This window comes from Hemitrygon akajei, chromosome 3, assembly GCF_048418815.1.
Source record: "Hemitrygon akajei chromosome 3, sHemAka1.3, whole genome shotgun sequence".
Taxonomy (NCBI): domain Eukaryota; kingdom Metazoa; phylum Chordata; class Chondrichthyes; order Myliobatiformes; family Dasyatidae; genus Hemitrygon; species Hemitrygon akajei.
The window spans coordinates 192,451,931-192,471,215 of NC_133126.1; the positions used below are offsets into that span (position 1 = coordinate 192,451,931).

Sequence of the window (19,285 nt, forward strand, 5' to 3'; positions counted from 1 at the left end):
CCAGATAGGGTGGTTTGCGTATGTCAGAAACGGCTGGCTTCCTGGGGTTTTCATGCACAACAGTCTAGAGTTTACAGAGCATGGTGCAAAAAACATGGAAAAAAACATTCAGTTAGTGAGAGAGGTCAGAGGAGAATGGTTATGTTGGTTCAAGCTGACACAAAGGTGACAGTAACTCAAATAGCCACGCTTCACAAGAGTGGTATGCAGAAGAGCATCTCTGAACGCTCAACAAGTTGAATCTTAAAGTTGATGAGCTACAGCAGCAGAAGATCACATATGTTCCATTCCTGTACCTATTAAAATTGTCACTGGGTGGTATATTCTGTATTCTGTTCTTTTTTTCCCCAATTTGTACTGTCTTGATGTGTGGAAGCTCAATAAAATGTGGTTGAAATCTTAAGGACCCCAGAGGGTTTTATGATTCTGTTGTACTGGTAATTAGTTTATTATAGGCACATTTACTGAGATATAGTGAAAATCATTCGTATGCGTGTCGTCCATATGACCAAAAGCTTTTCACTGTCTCTCCGTACATGAGACAATGATAAATTAATTACCAACAGGAAGGGGCCATGAAAACCTCTCTGGAGTCCTCAAGATTTCAACCTGGTTTTATTGAACTTTTCAACCCTGTTGCTTTCCTGGCTGTTTTATATCCTTTTCCTTCCTCCTTATGATATCCAAGTATGCCTAATAGTTTCATTCATGAATTATTTAAAGTATAAAATCCAGTTGAATCTAAAATCCAGAGAAACACACACAAAATGCAAGAGGAACTTAGCCGGAGAGGAACGAACAGTTAACATTTCAGGCCGAGACCCTTCACCACATCTGGAAAGGAATGGGATGATGCTAGAATGGGAATGTGAAGGGGAGGGCAAGGAGTACAAACTAGGAGGAACCAGTTGGGTGGAGGAGGGGAGATGATATGAGAAGCTGGAGGTGACTGGTGGAAAAGGTAAAGGGTTGGAGAAGGAACCTGATAGGAGAGGAGAGTGACCATGGGAGAAAGGGAAGTTAGACGGGCAACAGAGGAAGGTGATTGGCAGGTGAAGAGAAGAGAAAGGGAGCAGTAAGAGGGGATCCAGAATAGGAAATGGAAGAAGAGAGTAGGGGGAGGAGGAGAACTAGAAGGTGGTTGGTGAAGACAGGTGAGTGCAAGATAGGTGGATGAGGGAGGGGGATAAATAGGAAGCTGGGAGGTGATAGGTGGAAAAGGGAAAAGGGCTGGAGAAGAAGGAATCTGCTAGGAGAGGAAAGTAGGCCACAGGAGAAAGGGAAGGAAGAGAGGCATCAGGGGGATGTGATAGGCAAATGAGAAGAGAACAGGTTAGAGTGGAGCCAGAATGGGGAATGGAAAAAAGAGATCTAAAATCCATCCACTTGTGGCAATTCTATGTTCGTTTATGTGGCTGCTTCCACTTATTCCATCCCAAATATTTTTAGCTGTCATCTCCTTGTGGTTTCGTGATCAAGTCTTATATTGCCTCTGCTCTTCATTAAAAACAGTTCCAACACTAACTTTTTCCATTTCCAATGTTAGGTTATTGCCCTCAGGGTTTCTATAGAAGAGTTAGACTGTGTTTTAGAATTTCACTATTTTATTAAGTTGTCTGAAAAGTTCATGGACGAAGGTGGTTAATGCAGGTTTTGTTGAAATGTGTATTAAAGCATTAATACTTTAAAGGGGAAGTTAATTATCTTCCAACTAAACATATCTATAATAGTGTGTGATCACTCAGGTTGAGTACGATGTTCCCTTAATTGAGAATGCCTGTGCGTGACATTGGTTAACATCGGGAGGCTGGTGCGTGGGTAGCCACCACATGATTCCAAGGTCAGGGTCAGGGACATGTGGGAAGGAATACAAGATGATTATGGACCCTTCAGTCCTGCAGCCTTCCTCCTCTTTCATTGCTGTTGTGATGTGCCATCATCTTCCACCAGATCCACCAATGAAATCTTGGTTGGATCACTCTTTGTCTGGAAACTCTTACTTGACCTTACCTGTCATGATGCAGGCTGGCAGTGACTGAAACCAGGTGCAGAGGAATGGCAGATTCCCATGTAGAGACGAAAACAAGAGTTTATACATAGGAACACCAACAGAGCATTGGTGACTCGACCGAGCAACACTGCGTGACAAATCATTCTTTATGCACAAGGACTTCATGAGAGCACTAAAAGAGAGTTCGCTTTAAATAACCATAGAATGTGGAAAACCTGTGACAGTCACAATTAACTTCACAAGATCAAACAGAAAGCACGAGGGCTTAACACTCTAGTTAAGACACCAATTAGCAAATACAGGCGCTCAAAAACCCAGAAACTGAACGCTCTATGGCAAGTCACAGAGGCCTGCAGGCCTCTTGTCATTACCACTATGGGGAATCCTAGCAGGAGCCAGGCTCCTAATGGCATCACTCTTGGGATACCAGGAACTCATCGCTGTGACATGATAACAACCCTTGGAGTAGAAACACATATATAATATACAATAAAATTCTGATAATCCACTATGCTTTGATTCAGCATTCAGTTGATGAGATGACCAGTAAAACTACATTTTGGTAACAAAATAGTGGCTACAGGAAGACTTAATTAAGTAGCGTATATGGCCTTAATTACAAGATGAAGTGATTATCCACATGTCTAACAGTAAATCCAACTTTCTATTACAAAAATGGGAGCACACTATAACATCATCAGTGAAGTTCCTGAACTTTCTCTGTCATTGCCGCTGCATTCCATCTCTCCTTTTGTCTACGGTTCCCTGTTAGCACATCATTGATTACTAGTTACTAGCTATCAGTATTCTTTCCTGTACTGTTCTATGTTTAGACACAATGTTCTTCCATTTTTGAATATGTGTGGTCTGGTTAAGGAACCTGGTGCTGAAGGAGGTTGGTCTTCCTGAATGTAAAGCCCTGGAGACGTATACATTGGAAACTCAAGGTGTGTATTCCTTTAAGGCATAACATCCATCAGGACTTTGAATAAAAAACACTGATAAACTAATTAAGAAGTTGCAGCTGTTATACAATCATAGCAGGAGTTCATATTGGTGTCAGCTAGGAGAGCACAGACATCTTGGCTCCAGGAATACTGCATGTATTCCTAGATCTGTTACTGGACACTTTGAAAACCACGAATCATTAACATTCTTTCATCATCTCCTATTTTTAGCCTCAAGTGTAGGAGAAAATTTTATATTAAATAATGCATCTAGACTTGAAATGTAGAACTTTTTGCTGAAAATGACAGAATGAAACACTTTGAAAATCTACTTTAAATATTTGAGAATTCTCACCCCCAGTGCTTCCCTGTGTGGAGTTTGAACGGTTTGGCTGTAACTGCATGGGTTTCCTCTGTGTACTCTGCTTTTCTCTCATATCCCAAAGTCCTGAGGGATGGTAGGTGAATTGGACAGGCCAGATTGCTTCTAGTGCATTGGTAAGTGGTAGAGTTGTGGGGAGCTAATGAGGGTGTGGGTAGCGGATAATAAAATCATATTTGTGTAGCTTGGGTGTTGAGATTGTGATTGGAATTGGTTTATTATTGTCTCATGTACCAAGACACGGTGTCTTGCATTCCGTGCATACAGATCAAATCATTGAAGTCAAATAAGATAAAACCATAAAAATGCTGAATAAATTGTAACAGTTCTGAGAGAGTGTAAACTTCGTATTCAATTAATATTGTAAAATTACTCAAATTCATTGTTCAATTAATCAGCTCCATCTTAGGCTCTAGCCTCCGTAGTATTAGGCTGTGGTGCCTCAGAAAGGTGGCGTCCATTATTAAGGATCCCCATCATCCACGACCTGCCCTCTTCTCATTATTATCGTCAGGATGGAGGTACAGAAGCCTGAAGGCCCACACTCAACGATTCAGGAACAGCTTCTTCCCCCCTGCTATACAATCACTAAATGGATATTGAACCCATTAGCACTACCTCACTTTTTCTCTGTTTGTGAAGGAAGCTGTAGCTGCAATCTACTACGGTTTTTTTAGGCTTTTATTTACTGACTGATCAGGAACCATTTAATATGATAATTGCTGAGTGGAAATAACTAACCCACTAGTTATTACCAAGAATCGAGCATTCTACAATGATTTTGTTCAAAGGCTATACAAGCACAATAGTATGATCTTAAGATATAGGAGTGGAACTAGGCTGTTCAGACTATCGAGTCTCTCCACCATTCAATCATTTTTTTCCAACCCCAGTCTCTCACTTTTTCTCTGTAACCTTACCAATCAAGAACCTATCTATCCCTGCCTTAGGTCATTCTGGAGTTCAGAGGTCAATTCCAGCACTGTCTGTAACGTGTTTGTATGTTCTCTGTGAACCGCTTGGATTTCCTCTGGGTGCTCCAGATTCTTTGCATAGTCCAAAGGCGTACTGGCTAGTAGGTTAATTGGTCATTGGAAATTGTCCTGTGATTAGGCTAGGGTTAAATAGGTGGGTTGCTGGGTGGTGTGGCTCATTGGGCCAGAAGGGCCTGTTCTCTAATTCAGGGATTCTGAACCTGGGGTCCAAGGACTCCTCAGTTAATGCTAGGGATCCATGGCATAAAAAAAGATAGGGAAAGAAAGAAAGAAATTCCATATCATGTCAGTTCTAAAGGGCCATCAATTTATTCTGAGGCTGTATCCTTGGATGCTAGACTTTCCTATGAATGGAACATTCTTTTTACATGCACTCATCTGGATCTTTCAGTGTTGGTTGTTTACAATGAGATTCCCCCATTATCCTTCTGAACTCCATTGAGTACAGGCCCAGAGACATCAAATGCTCCTAATAGGTCAAGCCTTTCAATCTTGACGTCATTCCTGAAAACCTCCCGTGGACCCACTCCAGGGCCAGCTCATCTTTCCTTAAAAGCAAGAACCAAAATTGCTGACAATATTCCAATTGCAGTTTGGCCACATCCAATTTAGATAAATAGCACAGTTATTGGCATGCAGCCCAAACAAGCTCTGCTGGTGTTTACTTGAGCCTCTAGTTATCCATATATACCATCTGCCAACATTTGACATCCAGCTGTTTCTTCAGGCTCCCTCTCTATCACATTGTCATTATAATTTAAAGCCATGCGCATTACTCATAAACAGCCTGGCCATTTTGTAGATATGATTTGGTTGGAACCAGTCTTGAAGTCACAAGAGATTCTGCAGATGCTGGAAATCTAGAGCAACCCACACTAAATGCTGGAGGAACTCAGCAGGTTAGGTAGCATCTATGGAGAGGAATAAATTCTTGACATTTCGAGTCAAGACCCTTCATCAGCACTCAGTCCAAAACATTGACCGTTTGTTCCCCTGACACAAAATTCAGTGCTTTCCAGCAGTAATATTGTGCAAGTCATTAAAAATTAATCTGTTACAATTAATAATAAAATAAATACCGCAAAGCGGTAGAGTTCATGGATTCATAGAATTTAACTCTGAATTCCAACACCCTGAGATGTAATCAGAACCAGGTTTGATATCACTGGCATACGTAGTGATATTTGTTGATTTGTGGCCACAGTACATTCCAATGCATAATAATAAAAAAGCTATCAATTACAAAAAATACACACAAAAATTACATGAATTAGGTAGTGCAAATAGAAATTTAAAAACAGGAAAAAGTAGTGAAGTAGTGTTGATGGGTTTATAGCCCATTTGGAAATTTGATGGCGGAGGGGAAGAAGCTGTTCCTGAAACATTAAGTGTGGGTATTCAGTCTCCTGTACCTCCTCCCTGATGGTAGTAATGAGGGACCTTAATGATGATGCTGGTTTCTTGAGGCACCACCTCTTGAAGATGTCTTGATAATGGCGAAGCTCATGCCCATGATGCAGCTGGCCTAAATTGAAGTGCCTTTCAATGTGTTTCATTGGCGACCTTTGGTGATCTGGATCACCCAGGAAGGCTGTGCATTTGAGTAAATGCACGTGTTGTTAATAACTCAGAATCAGAAACAGGAGTAATATCACTGACTTGCTGCATGAAATTTGTTGTTTTGCAGTAGTAGTACTATGCAAAAAATAACAAAAGTGCTAGAAATTACAATGAGAAGTATATAGCCAGTGGTCACTTTATTAGGTACACCTGCTCATTAGAGTCACAGAAAAGTACAACACAAACACTGGCCCCTAGTCCATGCTGAACAATTTAAATTGCTTACCCCCATTGACATGCACCAGGATCAACCCCTACCATCCACATGCCTATCCAAACCTCTAAACCACCTAAACATTAAAATTGAGCTCACATGCTCCACTTGTGCTGGTAGCTTGTTCCATAACGTCACAACTATCTGTGTGAAGAAGTTTCCTCTCATGTTCCCCTTAAATTTTTCTCCTTTCACCATTAACCTATGACTTCTGCATTTACCATATTCATACAACTCGTAATTTTGTATACCTCTATCAAGTCTCCTCTGAATCTTCTACATTCCAAGGAATATAGTCCTAACCTATTCATCTCTCCTCGTAACTCAGGTCCTTCAGACAAGACAACGTCCTTATAAATTTTCTCTGTATTCTTTCAACCTTAGTTACATCTTTCTTGTAGGTAGGTGATCAAAACTGCACAGAATTCTCCAAATTAGGCCTCAGCTATGTCTTAGACAGCTTCAGCAAAACATCACATCTCCTGAACAGCCATTTTTCAGTAGATCTTTCCAGCTGGTCCAGAATATGTTGCAAGCCACAATATCCTTCTTTCACTGTACACTACACCCCCAATTCAAAACATAGAAACATTGAAAACCCACAATGCCGTGCCGAACATGTACTTATTTTAGAAATTACCTAGGGTTACCCTTAGCCCTCTAATACTTGACCCTCCGTGTACCTATTCAGGAGTTTTTTAAAATACCCTATTGTATCTGCCTCCACCACTGTCGGCAGCAGCCCATTCCATGAACTCACCATCCTCTGTGTAAAAAACTTGCCCCAGACATCTCCTCTGTAGCTACATCCAAGCACCTAAAAACAGTGCCCTCTCGTGTTAGCCATTTCAGCCCTAGAAAAAAGCTTCTGACTATCCACACGATCAATGCCTCCCATCATCTGATACACCTCTATCAGGTCACCTCTCATCCTCCGTTGCTCCAAGGAAAAAAAGCCAAGTCCACTCAACCTATTCTCAGAAGGCATGCTTCCTAATCCAGGCAACATCCTTGTAAATCTCTTCTGCACCCTTTCTATAGTTTCCACATCCTTCCTGTAGTGAAATGACCAGAACTGAGCACAGTATTTCAAATGGGGTCTGACCAGGGTCCTATACAGCTGTAACATTACCTCTTGGCTCTTGGACTCAATCCCACGATTGATGAAGGCCAATACACCATTTGCTTTTGTAACCACAGAGTCAACCTGCTCAGCAGCTTTGAGCATCCTATGGATTTGGACACCAAGATCTGTCTGATCCTCCACGCTGCCAAGAGTCTTGCCATTAACACTATATTCTGCCATCATATTTGACCTACCAAAATGAACTCCTTCACACTTATCTGGGTTGATCTCGATCTGCCACTTCTCAGCCCAGTTTTGCATCCCATCAATGTCCAGCTGTAACCTCTCTGACAGCCCTCCACATGATCTACAACACACCCAAGCTTTGTGTCATCAGCAATTTTACTAACCCATCCCTCCACTGCCTCATCCAGGTCATTTATAAAAATCACAAAGAGAAGGGGCCCCAGAACAGATCCTTAAGGAACACCGTTGGTCACCGACTTCCATGCAGAATATGACCCGTCTACAGCCACTCTTTGCCTTCTGTGGACAAGCCAATTCTGGATCCACAAAGCAATGTCCTTTTGGATCCCATGCCTCCTTACTTTCTCAATAAGCCTTGCATGGGACACCTTATCAAATGCCTTATTTAAATCCATATACAGTACATCTACTGCTCTACCTTCATCAATGTGTTTAGTCACATCCTCAAAAAATTCAATCAGGCTCGTAAGGTACAATCTGCCTTTGACAAAGCCATGCTGACTATTCCTAATCATATTATACCTCTCCAAATGTTCATAAATCCTGCCTCTCAGGATCTTCTTCATCAACTTACCAACCGCTGAAGTAAGACTCACTGGTCTATAATTTCCTGGGCTATTTCTACTCCCTTTCTTGAATAAGGGAACAACATCTGCAACCCTCCAATCCTCCGGAATCTCTCCCATCCCTATTGATGATGCAAAGATCATTGCCAGAGGCTCAGCAATCTCCCTTGCTTCCCACAGTAGCCTGGGGTTCCTCTCATCCAGTCCCAGGAGACTTAACCAACTTGATGCTTTCCAAAAGCTCCAGCACATCCTCTTTCTTAATGCCTAGATGTTCAAGCTTTTCAGTCCACTGTAAGTCATCTCTACAATCGTCAAAGTCCTTTTCTGTAGTGAATACTGAAGTAATGTATTCATTAAGTACCTCCGCTATCTCCTGCGGTTCCATACACACATTTCCACTGTCACACTTGATTGGTCCTATTCTCTCAAATCTTATCCTCTTGCTCTTCACATACTTGTAGAATGCTTAGGCTTTTCCTTAATCCTGCTTGCCATGGCCTTCTCATGGCCCCTTCGAGCTCTCCTAATTTCATTCTTAAGTTCCTTCCAGCTAGCCTTTTAATTTTCTAGATATCTATCATTACCTAGTTTTTTGAACCTTTCGTAAGCTTTTCTTTTCTTTTTGACTAGAATTTCAACAGTCTTTTACACCACAGTTCCCGTACCCTACCATCCTTTCTCTGTCTCATTGGAAAGTACCTATGCAGAACGTCATGCAAATATCCCCTGAACATTTGTCACATTTCTGCCGTACATTTCCCTGAGAACATCTGTTCCCAAATTACACCTCCATGTTCCTGCCTGGTAGCTTCATATTTCCCCTTACTCCAATTAAATGCTTTCCTAACTTGTCTGTTCCTATCCCTCTCCAGTGCTATGGTAAATGAGATAAAATTATGATCAGTACCTCCAAAATGCTGTCCCACTGAGAGACCTGACACCTGATCAGGTTTATTTGCCAACAGCACATCAAGTACAGCCTCTCCACTTGTGGGATTATCTACATATTGTGTCAGGAAACCTTTCTGAACACATCTAGCAAACTCCACCCCATCTAAACTCCTTGCTCTAGGAAGATGCCAATCAATATTTGGGAAATTAAAATCTCCCACCACAACAACTCTGTTATTATTACACCTTTCCAGAATCTGTCTCACTATCTGTTCCTTGATGTCCTTGTTATTATTGGGTGTTCTATAAGAACACCCAATAAAGTTATTGACCCCTTGCTGTTCCTAACTTCCACCCACAGAGACTCAGTAGTCAATTTCTCCATGAGTTCCACCATTTCTGCAGTTGTGATAGTATCTCTGATCAACAGTGCCCTGTCCCACCTCTTTTGCCTCCCTTCCTGTACTTTCTGAAACATCTGAAGCCTGGCACTCTAAGTAACCATTCCTTCCCCTGAGCCATCCCAGCCTCTGTAATGGCCACAATGTCATAGCTCCCAGTGCTGATCCACGCTCTGAGCTCATCCACTTTGTTCATGATGCTTCTTGCATTAAAATAGATACATCTCAAATCATTATTCTGAGCTATCCCTTCTCTATTACCTGCCTATCCTCCCTCTCACACTGTCTACAAGCTTTCACGATTTGTGAGCCAACCACCCCTTCCTCTGTCTCTTCAGTTCGGTTCCCACCCCCCAGCAATTCTAGTTTAAACTCTTCCCAATAGCCTTAGCAAACCTTCCTACCAGGATATTGGTTCCCCCTTGGATTCAAGTGTAACCCGTCCTTTTTGTACAGGTCATGCCTGCCCCAAAGAGGTCCCAATTATCCAGAAATCTGAGTCCCTGCCCCCACTCCAATCCCTCAGCCACACATTTATCCTCCACCTCATTCTATTCCTATACTCACTGTTGCGTGGCCCAGTCAGTAATCCCGATTATTACCCTTGAGGTCCTGCTTCTCAACTTCCTTCCTAGCTCCCTGTAGTCTGTTTTCAGGACCTCTGCTCTTTTCCTCCTTATGCTGTTGGTACCAATATGTATCATGACCTCTGGCTGTTCACCTTCCCACTTCAGGATATCATGGATGTGATCAGCAACATCCTGGACCCTCACACCTGGGAGGCAAACAACTATCCATGTTACTTTCCTACATCCACAGAATCGCCTGTCTGAGCCCTAATTATAGAGCCCCCTATCACTGCTGCCTTCTTCCTTTCCCTACCCTTCTGAGCTACAGGGCCAGACTCTGTAGCTGTAGTTACAGTGGTGTCAGAGGTGTGGCCACTGTTGTTTCCCTCAGGTAGGTCATTAACACCCCCCCACAACATTACTCAAACAGGAGTACTTATTTTTGGGACAGCCACTGGGGTACTTTCTAGTATCTGACTCTTGCCTTTCTGTCTCCTGACTGTTACCCACTAATCTGTCTCCAAAGGCCCAGTGTGACTACATGCTTATAGCTCCTCTCTATCACCTCCTCACTTTTCCCGAACAGATGAGGGTCATTAAGCTGCATCTGCAGTTCCCTAACCCGGTCCCTAAGGAGCTGCACCACGATGCACCTGATGCAAATGTTGCCTTCTGGGAGGCTGGGAGTCTCCCGGACCTCCCACATCGAACATCCAGTACAGAACACCGGCCTCACAGACATACTTCCTATTCCTTACAAGAAGCTACCTCACCTCAGCTCGATATCGCTGAAGCCCTTTTGAACCAAAGCCCTCCTACTCTGTCTCCCTCTACTCTGTCGCCTACTCCTCTTGCATCCACTCTATAAAGTTGTCTTCTTTTAAGTCCTTCCCACCGGTCTAACTTCCCTCGGGATCAATAAAGTATGTCTGTCTGTCTGTCTGACTGACGCCCACATGCTTGTGCAGTTGTACCTCGATCAAACCGCTGAGGGAAAGACTGCCATCTTTTATATCCTTCCCACCAGTCTAATTCGCTGACGTCCACGCGCTTGCATCTCAGAAACTGCTAAACTGCTGGGATTTTCACATGTAACAGTCTCCAGAGAATGGTACAAAAAAAAATCCAGCAAGTGGCAGTTCTGTGAGTGAAAATGCCTTATTAATGAGAGAGGTCAGACGTCAGACTGGTTCAAACTGACAGGAAGGTGACAGTAACTCAAATAACAACATGTTACGATAGTGGTGTGCAGAAGGACATCTCTGAATGCACAATTTGTTGAACCTTGAACTGGATGGGCTACAGCAGCAGAAGATCACAATCATACAATCAGTGGCCACTTTATTAGGTACAGGAGTCACTCACCTAATAAAGTGACCACTTAGCGTGTGTAAAAAAAATAAGTATGTAGTGCTAATGAATACACTTTATTATCCAAATATAAAATAGTGGAAGTGTGAAAAAAATTTCCAGATTAGTCTGAAAATTTAGGCAAATGCTATTCCATTCCAATAACAATCACGTTACAGTACTAAACACTAGATGCTTTGTTGCCACGGGAACATCAAGTCTGCTGTGCATCCCTTTCTGTCCTCAGTAGCTCTGTGCTGAGCAGAGTCCAAGGAAAAGGTGGCTGTATAGGAGGCAGTAATTTGAGGTACAGAACTGAGGAGCTGATGGGTGGGGAGGGAGGGACAATAGCTGATCTCGATAAGAAACTTTGACTATCGTTCTGTCTCCACAGATGCTGTCTGTCCTGTTGAGTTTTACCAGCAGTTTTGTTTTTACTAATAGCTGGGAGCAGTTGATAGATAGATAGATAGATAGATAGATAGATAGATACTTTATTCATCCCCATGGGGAAATTCAACATTTTTTCCAATGTCCCATACACTTATTGTAGCAAAACTAATTACATACAATACTTAACTCAGTAAAAATATGATATGCATCTAAAATCACCCTCTCAAGCTTTTAAAAAGTTCTTAAGTAGTTTACTTAAATACATTGAGTCCTAACCCCAGCACTTTAACATATCTTACTCCTGGCGGTTGAATTTTAAAGCCGAATGGCATTGGGGAGTATTGACCTCTTCATCCTGTCTGAGGAGCATTGCATCGATAGCAACCTGTCGCTGAAACTGCTTCTCTGTTTCTGGATGGTGCTATGTAGAGGATGTTCAGGGTTTTCCATAATTGACCGTAGCCTACTCAGCGCCCTTCGCTCTGCTACCGATGTTATACTCTCCAGTACTTTGCCCACGACAGAGCCCGCCTTCCTTACCAGCTTATTAAGACGTGAGGCGTCCCTCTTCTTAATGCTGCCATTTGTAGTGTCACAGAGTCAGAATTAGAATCATTATCAGTTTTAATATCACTGGATTATGTCATGAAATTTGTTTTTTTTTGCAGCAGCGGTATATTACAAAGTAAATTATTACAAGAAATATCCAGTGGATTCTGGTTAATTGGGACTCAGCAGAACTAGTAGAGTTTGTCTCAATTAAGTAGCTACCCCAATCAGCCAAAGTTTCATGGAAATAGTTAAAAAGGTATACAAAAGATAAACTATCATGTAACTGGATAGAAAACATGTATTTAACTCAAATATAGAATTAGAACACTACTAATACTTCTACAGTACCATAACTCTGTGTGTTAGTTCTAATACTCATCGACAGAGGGATTCATCCAATATATGTTCTTTTGAGTGTTAATGAACAAATTCAGCACAGACACTTTGTGGACTGACTTCATATCATTCTGTCAATGATTGCGTCCTCCAAATCTTCATTTTCATTGTAACATTGAAAGTTTTGTCTATATCTTCAAATTCTTTGTAATTTTTAACTTATTGAAATAGTAAAATTATTTAATTTTCACTCCCAACCATTTCTGGCATCTCCAGGCCTGAATGATTGAAACTACAGTATGCAAAACAGTTCTGAGTTGCTGTCCTGCTGAGGGTTTCAGCCCGAAACATCGACTGTACTCTTTTCCATAGATGTTGCCTGGCCTGCTGAGTTCCTCCAGCATTTTATGTGTGTTGCTTGGATTTGCAGCATCTGGAGATTTGTTTGAATTGTTTTACTGGTTATCTGTCACCAACTATCTGTGACAAAAGTCACTACTTTTTGAACACACACAGAACTGATGCTATTTAAAGTTCAAAGTTCAAAGTAAATTTATTATCAAAATCCAAATATGACATTATATACAATTCTGAGACTTGTTTTCCTTCAGGCATATTCAGTAAATCCAAGAACCATAAAAGAATCAATGAAAAACGTCACCGAACTAGACAGACAAATAACCAATGTGCAAAAGACAACGAACTGCAAATAAAAAATAAATAAAAAAGATTAAACAAACACTAAATATACTGAACATGAGATTAAGAGTCTTTGAAAGTGAGTCCATAGGCTGTGCAAGTAAACCTGAGTGAAATTATCCCCTTTGGTTCGAGAGCCTGATGGTTGAGGGGCAATAACTGTTCCTGAACTTGGTGGTGTGAGTCCTGAAGCCCCTATGCCTTCTTCTTCATGGCAGCAGTAAGCTGAGAGCATAGACTATAACGTGGGTGTTCCTGTTAATGGATGCTCTGTGCAGATGTGCTCGATGATGGGGAGAGCTTTACCTGCGATACTCTGGGCCTTATCCACTATTTATTGTCATATTTTCCATTCAAGGCCATTGGCATTTCCCTACCAGGCATGATATCAATATATTTTCCACCACACACCTATAGAGGTTCACTCTAAGCACAGTATAGCATCTATAATGACTGATGCTGGTTAGAAACTGTTTGGAAATATTCTACTCTCCTAATTAAACATAGAACATAGAATAGTACAGGCCCTTCAGCCCACAATGTTGTGCCAACCCTCAAACCCTGCCTCTCATATAACCCCCCACCTTAAATTCCTCCATATACCTGTCTAGTAGTCTCTTAGGTTTCACTAGTGTATCTGCCTCCATTACTGATTCAGGCAGTGCATTCCGCACACCAACCACTCTCTGAGCGAAAAACCTTCCTCTAATATCCCCTTTGAACTTCCCTCCCCTTACCTTAAAGCCAAGTCCTCTTGCACTGAGCAGTGGTGTCCTAGGGAAGAGGCGCTGGCTGTTCACTCTGTCTATTCCTCTTAATATCTTGTATACCTCTATCATGTCTCCTCTCATCCTCCTTCTCTCCAAAGAGTAAAGCCCTAGCTCCCTTAATCTCTGATCATAATCCATACTCTCTAAACCAGGCAGCATCCTGGTAAATCTCCTCCGTACCCTTTCCAATGCTTCCATATCCTTCCTATAGTGAGGCGATCAGAAATGGACACAATTCTCCAAGTGTGGCTTAACCTGAGTTTTATAGAGCTGCATCATTAGCTCGCGACTCTTAAACTCTATTCCTCGACTTCTGAAAGCTAACACCCCATAAGATTTCTTAACTACCCTATCTACCTGAGAGGCAACTTTCAGGGATCTGTGGACATGTACCCCCAGATCCCTCTGCTCTTCCACACTACCAAGTATCCTGCCATTTACTTTATACTCTGCCTTGGAGATTGTCCTTCCAAAGTGTACCACCTCACACTTCTCCGGGTTGAACTCAATCTGCCACTTCTCAGCCCACTTCTGCATCCTATCAATGTCTCTCTGCAATCTTCGACAATCCTCTACACTATCTACAACACCACCAACCTTTGTGTCATCTGCAAACTTGCCAACCCACCCTTCTACTCCCACATCCAGGTCGTTAATAAAAATCACGAAAAGTAGAGGTCCCAGAACCGATCCTTGTGGGACACCACTAGTCACAAACCTCCAATCCGAATGTACTCTCTCCACCATGACCCTCTGCTTTCTGCAGGCAATCCAATTCTGAATCCACTTGGCCAATCTTCCCTGGATCCCATGCCTTCTGACTTTCTGAATAAGCCTACCATGTGGAACCTTATAAAATGCCTTACTAAAATCCATGTAGATCATATCCACTGCACTACCCTCATCTATATGCTTGGTCACCTCCTCAAAGAAATCTATCAGGCTTGTTAGACATGATATACCCTTCACAAAGCCATGCTGACTGTCCCTGATCAGACCATGATTCTCTAAATGCCCATAGATCCTATCTCTAAGAATCTTTTCCAACAGCTCTCCCACCACAGACGTAAGGCTCACTGCTCTATGATTACCTGGACTATCCCTACTACCTTTTTTGAACAAGGGGACATTCGCCTCCCTCCAATCCTCCAGTACCATTCCCATGGACAACGAGGACATAAAGATCCTAGCCAGAGGCTCAGCAATCTCTTCCCTCGCCTCGTGGAGCATCCTGGGGAATATTCCGTCAGGCCTCGGGAACTTATCCGTCCTAATGTATTTTAACAACTCTAACACCTCCTCTCCCTGAATATCAACATGCTCCAGAACATCAGCCTCACTCATATTGTCCTCACCGTCATCCAGTTCCCTCTCATTGGTGAATACTGAAGAGAAATATTCATTGAGGACCTCGCTCACTTCCACAGCCTCCAGGCACATCTTCCCACCTTTATCTCTAATCAATCCTACCTTCACTTCTGTCATCCTTTTGTTCTTCCCATAATTGAAGAATGCCTTGGGATTTTCTTTTATCCTATTCGCCAAAGCCTTCTCATGACCCCTTCTTGCTCTCCTCAGCCCCTTCTTTAGCTCTTTTCTTGCTACCCTATATTCCTCAATAGACCCATCTGTTTCTTGCTTCCTAAACCTCATGTATACTGCCTTCTTCCACCTGACTAGATTTCCCACCTTACTTGTTACCCATGGTTCCTTCGCCCTACCATTCTTTATCTTCTTCACTGGGACAAATTTATCCCTGACATCCTGCAAAAATCGACCACATGTCCATAGTAAATTTCATCCCAATTCACACCCGCAAGTTCTAGCCTTATAACCTCATAATTTGCCTTTCCCCAATTAAAAATTTTCCTGTCCTCTCTGATTCTATCCTTTTCCATGATAATGTAAAGGCATTAAGCAGCATTGTGTTCCAAATTTATGATGGGAATCATAGCTATTCTCTCGATTAGTTTGTGTTCTTTAAGACCTGTCCCAAATAAGCAGCTGCCCCAGTGGTCCAATTTACAGGCATCCACTGTGTATGTATATAGATTTGGAAAAAGACTGAGGGTACTCACCCTATCTCTGCCCCTCATAACTTTATACTCCTCTGTAAGATCACCCTCCCACACCCAGTCTCCTACACTCTAGTGAATAATGTTGTGGTCTCTCTAACCTTTCCCTATAACTTGGGGCCTCAAGTCCTGTGCACCATTCACCAAATCTTTTCTGCACTCTTGCCAGTTTAATGATGTCTTACCTTTAACAGGGTAACTAAAACAGTATACAATGCTTAAGGTTCAGCCTCACCAACATCTTGGACATATGTAACATAATGGTCCAGCTCCTCTGCTCTGTACCCTGATCGCTGAAGGCCAGTGTGCCTAGTACCTTCATTACCACCACATCTACCTGTGATGCCACTTTCAGGGGTGCAAGTGCTTGTTCTCCTAGGTTCTCCTACAACACTCTCCAGGGCAGTACCGTTCATCTCAATGCACTATAGTGAAAACTTCTCTATAAGAAGTATGCATCAGTCACCAGTCATAGCAGGACAAGGTGAGGAAGTGACCAATCATAGTAGGATGAGGTGAGTGAGCTGCAAATGAATAAGACATGGGGGCATACTTAGGCAATTCAGCCCATCGAGTCTGCACCAACGTTCCAATATGGCTGATCCTAGATCCCACTCAATCCCATGCACCTGCCTTCTTGCCATATCCTTTGTTGCCCTGACCAATCAGAAAACTATCGACTTCCACCTTAAACATACCCATGGACTTGTCCTCCACCACAGTCCGTGGCAGAGCATTCCACAGATTCACTACTCTCTGGCTAAAACAAATTCTACTTGCCACTATTCTAAAAGATCGCCCTTCAATTTTGAGGCTGTGCCCTCCAGTTCTGGAAACATCATATCCCCACAGTAGGAAACATTTTCTCCACATCCATCCTCTCTAGTCCTTTCAACATTTGGGGGGGGTGGGGTTTCAATGAGATCCTCCCACATTCTTCTAAATTCCAGTGAGTACAGGTCTAAAGTTACCAAACGCTCCTCATACGTTAACCCCAGAATCATCCTTGTGAACCTCCTCCAATGACAACACATCTTTTCTGAGATATGGAGCCCAAAACTCTTGACAATAGTCGAAGTGTGGCCTGACTAGTGTCTTATAAAGGTTCAGCATTATCTCTTTGCTTTTATATGCTATTCCCCTTGAAAAACATTGCATTTGCCTTTTTTACCACAGACTCAACCTGAAGATTAACCTTCTTGGAGTCTTGCACGAGGACTCCTAAGTCCCTCTGCACCTCTGATGTTTGAACCTTCTCCTCATTTAGATAATAGACTACACTATTGGTCCTTTTATCAAAATGCATTATCATATATTTCCCAACACTGTTTTCGATCTGCCACTTTTTTGCCCATTCTTCCAATTTGTCTATTGCAGCTGTAATCGCATTGCTTCCTTAGCACTACCTACCCCTCCACCTATATTCGTGTCACCTGAAAACTTTGCCACAAAGCCTCACTTCATCCTGTTTTGATTAGTCATGCCCTCAGCTTGTCCTGCTATGATTAGTCACCCCTCACATCACTCTGCTATGATTCAGCACTCCCCCCCATAGCAGGACAAGTGAGGGTTAAGCGGTCATAGCAGGACAAGGAGAAAGAGTGACCAATCATGGTAGAGTGAGTTTGGGGGGGGGTGACAAATCATAGCAGTAATGCAGGGCAAGCTGAGAGTGTGCCCACTCTTGTGAGGGGTGTGGTCAGTGGCTATGGAGATGAGACATGGAGAAAAAGGTTTGAGAGAAGGGAACTGCAGAGAACAGGAGGCAGAGGGGTGTGATGGTGACCTTTCTCTATAACATGGCATATTTCTCAGGCAATGTAGGAGAGTGTTTACTATATCCCTTTCACTCCTGGGCTTTCCTTGAGGAAGAGTGGGGAGTATGGGATTAAGCCATAGACCATAAAACATTGGCAAAATTTGGACATTCAAGCCATTGAGTCTGCTCCACCCTTCCATCATGGCTGATTTATTATCTCTCTCAACCAAATTATGCTGCTTTCTCGACATAATCTTTGATGCTCTGACTAAGCAATAACCTATCGAACTCCACTTTAAAAGTACTTAATGACTTGGCCTCCACAGCTGTTTGTGGCAAGGAATTCCATAGATTCACCCATTCTCTGGCTAAAGAAATTGCTCCTTATCTCCACGCTAAACAGGCATCCTTCTGTTCTGAGGTTGTGCCCTTTTGTCCTCTCTGCATCCACTCTATTAGCGTCTGGAACACTGAGCTGAATGTGTTGGCTACATGATTCCGTGCTCCTCATCGGGGTAGTGGTTGGTTGGAGCCTCATTTCGTAGAAAATTCTTTATAAAGGGCACTTTCAGTTTTGTCCACCCACCTCACCACTGAGTGTCTAAAACCCAGGGTCAGCCAGCGACCCCCATCCCCCAAACCTTGTGTAGAACAATGTTGAAATATGTCACCTATATGGTCTGACAGAAGAAAGAAAGAGCTGCATTTCTGCAGCAGCTCTCAAGGCATCCATTACTGTTTTATAGTCAATTAAATAATGTTGAAGTCACTGGTAGGAAGCAGGATAAATTGCATGCAGCAAGTTTACACCAATAGCATAACCATAACATGTAGAATCAGAACTAACTAATCAAGTCTGTTCCACCATTCAATCATGGATAATTTTATTTTTCCTCCCCATAACCCCTAACCCCCTTACCAAACAAGAAACTATCTAGTTATGATATGATAGTTGGTACAGGCGGTTATCATAGGCTACAACAGGGCATTGATAGGATGGAGAGCTGGGTAGAGAAGTGGTAGCTGGACTTCCATCCGGAAAAGTGAAAAGTGTTTCACTTTGGGAGATTGAAATTGAAGGCAGAGTATGACTAGGCTAACCTTCAATACTCTTGCTGGTGCAGATGAACTGAAGCATCTTGGGGTTGATGTCCATAGATCCCTCACAGTGCTTCTCAAGCTGATAGGGTGGCTAAGAAGATGTATGCATGATGGCTTTCATTATTCAGAAGACTTAATTCAAGAGGCATGAGATAATATTGCAGCTCTATGAAACACTAGTTGGACCACACTGGCAATATTGTGTTCAGTTCTGGTTAGCTCATTACAGGAAGGATGTCGAAGTTTTAGAGAGGGTGCTGACGAGCTTTACCTGGATGCTGACTGGATTAGAGGGTATGTTTCACAAGGATCAGTTAG

At 42.5% G+C, this 19,285-nt stretch overlaps 1 protein-coding gene across 6 annotated transcripts in view; it reads left to right on the top strand.

Moving 5' to 3' along the window:
• Positions 1-19,285, top strand: part of LOC140725765 (neprilysin-like) — a 306,429-nt gene that overhangs the window by 103,135 nt on the left and 184,009 nt on the right. The window lies entirely within an intron of this gene.